Below are 4,646 nucleotides of genomic sequence, written 5' to 3'. Positions count from 1 at the left end.
GACACTTAGCAAGTTTATTGCTGGTTCTTTCTGCACTTCTTCAGTGATTCAATCTTTTGGCTAGACCTTTTAACTTCTACATCACTAGAAGCTTGTCCAAAATATATTTCAAATAACCGCATACCTTCAGAACCTCATTCTTAAGACCTTAAGGAATATTTTGCCAATTTGATGATCTCACTGGAAATATCTTTAGCTGTACAATTTTGCACCTACATCACATATTATTTGTGGGAACAAAGTGTAACTACGTATATCTGATAATCTATCTGGCTATGTTTATTTCCTATTATAGAACTGTTATAAGCATATTGATCATTTAATTTGAAAGCTTATCTTCATCTGAGATCACAAGCAATATAACAAAATAATGCACATTTGAAAATATAATTGGGCCCTGAATGGGTGGCTCAGTTGGTTGGAACGTCGTCCTGGTACACCAAAAGGTTGCGGGTTCAATTCCCAGTCAGAACGTGTACAGGAGGCAACCAACAGATAGTTCTCTCTCACACTGATGTCTTTCTCCCTTCCTCTCTCTCTTAAAAATAAAAACAAACTATAAGCATGGTATATAAATTATAAATTTAAAGATGCTTGAAATCACATATTTATGTACTATTTTTCATATTTATAAGTTGGTCCTCAGACTACATGTATTTTCTACCATTTCTCGCTGGTATATTCTGGGTTCCTCTGGCCACACAGTCTGAGAAAGTACTCGGGTCAAAAACAGTAACAAATGTCCTTGATTCAGTATTCAAACAACAGAAAGAATTCCAGCGCAATAGGTTAAGGTTTTTAATTTTATGATTTAATATATTTGTGGTAGAATTAATGGGTTCTACAAAACAACTTTTCTGCCAGAAATGCCTTCCTAATATATGCTTCTCCTTCCTTTAATGACAGAATCTTGATTGTGCTCAGAGAGACAACGTGCCCAAAACAACAAAATATTTAGGAATAAATTTAACTAAGGAGGGAAAAGATCTGAACACTGAAAATGGTAAGACGTTGATAAAAAAGACTGAAGACACAAATAAATGAAAAGATATCCTGTGCTCTTAGATGGAAAGGATATTAATATTGTCAAAATGTCCATACCAAACAAAGTGATCTACAGATTCAATGCAATCCCTATCAAAATCCCAATGGCAATTTTCACAGGAACAGGAGAAACTATGCTAAAATTTGTACGGAACCACAAAAGATCCCAAATAGCCAAAGCAATCCTAACAAAGAATAAAGCTGGAAGCACCAAACTTTCTGATTTCAAGCTATATTACAAATCTATAATAACCAAAACAGCATAGTACTAGCATAAAAAACAGGCACACAGACTACTGTAAGAGAGTAGAGAGCCCAGATATAAACCACATATATTTAAGCGAATTCTGTATGGTAAACTTGAAAGCAGGGACATTGTCTCTCTTTCACTCTACATGAATGATCAGCACATAGAAAGTGCTAAATAAATAAACATGCCCAACATGATTATTTGAGTGTATGGTATACATTTGCAAAATCAGAAACTATTCACAAGACAACACTCATAGAGGTATTATTGGATCTAAACACCTATGCAGGTATGATTAATAATACTTAACCCAGTTAAAATCTAAATTAACCAAAAATGTATACATATCACTGAAAATAAATGAGTTTGTTTCATTAGATTTAGATATGTTCTTTCCCTCTCGGCAACCTTAACAGTTCAATTACAATACAAATCTTAGAACAGTTATTTTCGCAACACGGTACTCTACGCACAAAATTGCTGGGTTAGAGAAATGTAATCAAGGTACTGATTGGGTTGCTGTCCCATCCCATTCCCTAAGCACCTCTAAACTGGATTTACAGCTAAGTACCTTCCATTTATATGTATAATATATTTAAATACTAATGACAATTTAAAAAAATAGAAACTTCAATGTTTAACTTTCAACTTCAAGTACAAAGCATCAATAAATTTTGTAAAATAATTAAAAATTTTGGGTAGTCATACACATTGCCATTATTTCATTAACAAAACTGTTTATGCGAGGAAACTAATGAAATATATGTATTATTTTGATATTATGGGCTTTATAATATAAAGAGTAAGGTAACATAAAAAACTAGAGTAAAATTTTACAAAACAAATTTTTAAGGCTCTAACATAAACTTATAATACGACTCAAATGTAACTGTATACCATACCTATATTAGATTGCATTTTTCCATGCACAGTAAATATAATAAAAATAATAATACAATTGTAACTTTATTTTCAAACTTGAATTACTTTTAGTATTTATGTTTTACAACTACAAAGTCTTAAAATTTAATGTCAGTAGAGATCAAAATGTTTTTCCTCCTCATTCAAATCTTGGCAGCCCTAACTCTCAAAGCTCAGAGATAAAATTTGATTTAAAAGCCCACTAAGAACAAATTGCTTAATCAGAAATCTGGACTTCACTATTAAGAAATTTCATCACCCACAAAATATGGGGGGAAAACTCATACAGCCAAAAACATAAAAATGCTCATTTTTATTTAATGCTTTGTGGATCAGAGCTAAGGAAAACAAAAATAGACATTTTTCTTACCTCACTAGTTACTGAAATCCCTAAACAGTAGCTTTAGAATAGCCTATTTTCATTATAAACACATATATTTTTACACACAGGTAACATTATTTTTCTTTACTCTGTGATATCCAAGTTGTAGTTTTATTCCAACTCATGCAAATTTCTAAAAAGTATAATCAGGTCACACAAAAACTGGTGAAAGACACCATCTCACCATTTTAAAAAAGTTCGGGAACCTCAAGCAAAATAAAAAGGACTACAGAGGGAAGGCAGGAGTGGGTGGTTGGGTGGGAAGAGCTCAACCAACAAACTTGTATGCATATATGCCTAACCCATGAACACAGACAATAGGGTGGGGAGGACCTAGGGTGGGGGCGGGCTAGAAGGGGTCAATGGGAAAAAAGGGGGACATATGTAATACTTCCAATAAAAGAGATTTTTTTAAAAAAGAAAACAAATGAACAAAACAAAACAAAGCCTAAGGGAATTAAACATAATAAGATTGCTGAAAACCAAAGAGGTTTTACTGGAAAGATTTAACTAATAATGGGGGGGTGGGGGGAGGGGGGGCATATTGCTTTAAGACTTACAAACTTCTCAAAAATGGAAGCCTGAAAATGTGGAATAACATTTTTAAAGTGCTATAAAAAAAATCACTCATAATAAAGACTCAAGATCCCAAAATGAATGATAAAAATGAATGCCAACACCAAGATGGCACAATGTAAGAATCATGAGACAAGGATTTCAAAACAGCCATCATAAAAATGCATGAGTCATTACAAACACATTTGAAATAAATAAATAAATAAATAAAAAATTGAAAGTCTCAGCAAAGATATAAAGAAGACATTCAAAGGAACTCTGAAAACTAAAAAATACATAACTAAAAATTAAATAAAACCACTCAATGGGTCACAGAAGGGGGAAGACAGAGAAAATAATCTGTTAACTATAAGATGAAACACAGAAATCAGCCAATCTAAACAACAAAGAACAATAGACTAAAAATAAAACAAGCAAAACTTTGTGGAACTATAAAATAACATCTCACATCTGTGTCATCAGAGACCCAGAAGGAAAGAAAAAAGAAATAGGGCTAAAAAGTTTTCAAGTGTTAAAACAAACAACAACATTCTCAACCCCAAATTTTATATCCAGCAAAAATATGCTTCAAGAATTATGGGGAAATCAAGACATTCTAAAATAAAGGCCACTAAGAAAATTTGTCACCAGCAGACCTACACTAAAACAATGACAAAAGTTCTCTCAACAGAAAGAAAACAAAAAAAGTAAAAACTACAAAGATATAAATAAAGATATTCCACATACATGGACTAGAAGTTTTGATACAGTTAAGATGCCAATTCTCCCCAACTTGATATGCAGATTTAATGCATACCAATGAAAATTCCAGCAAGATTCTTTTATAGATACAAACAAAATTATTCTAAAATTTCTATGGAAAGGCAAAGGAACTAGAAAAGCCAAAGCAATTCTGAGATAGAATCAAGTACAAGGAATCATTCTACTAATTTCAAGACTAATTATATAGCTATTTTAATAAAGTCCATATGTTATTGGTGGAGGATTGAAAAAAAAAAGTGGAATACAGAACCCAAGAATAGCCCATATAAATATGACCAATGAATTTGTGATAAAAGTGAAAAACAAATTCAATGAAGGATAGCCCTTTCAAAACTTGGTGCTTTAACAATTGGGTATCTACAAATATAAAAATGAACCTTGTCCTAAACCTCACACCTTATACAAAAATTAACTCAAAATAGATCAGATATTTAAGTGTAAAACAAACTATAAAACCTGTAAAACAAATAATATAGGAAAAAAATCTTCAGGACCTAGGATTTGGTGAAGAGTTCTTAAACAAGACACCAACACATGAAAAAAAATCCAATAAATTAGACTTCATCAAAATTAAAAACTGTTGATCTTCAAAAGACCCATTAAAAATAAAAGAAAAGCTACACAGTAGAATATTTTCAAACCACATTAAATGACAGGGGCCCATACCTAGAATAAAGAATTCTCAAAATTCAACATAAAAAAAAAAGACCC

The sequence above is a fragment of the Myotis davidii genome, unplaced genomic scaffold (assembly GCF_000327345.1).
Source record: "Myotis davidii unplaced genomic scaffold, ASM32734v1 scaffold147, whole genome shotgun sequence".
NCBI lineage: Eukaryota > Metazoa > Chordata > Mammalia > Chiroptera > Vespertilionidae > Myotis > Myotis davidii.
This window is presented reverse-complemented; position numbering follows the sequence as displayed.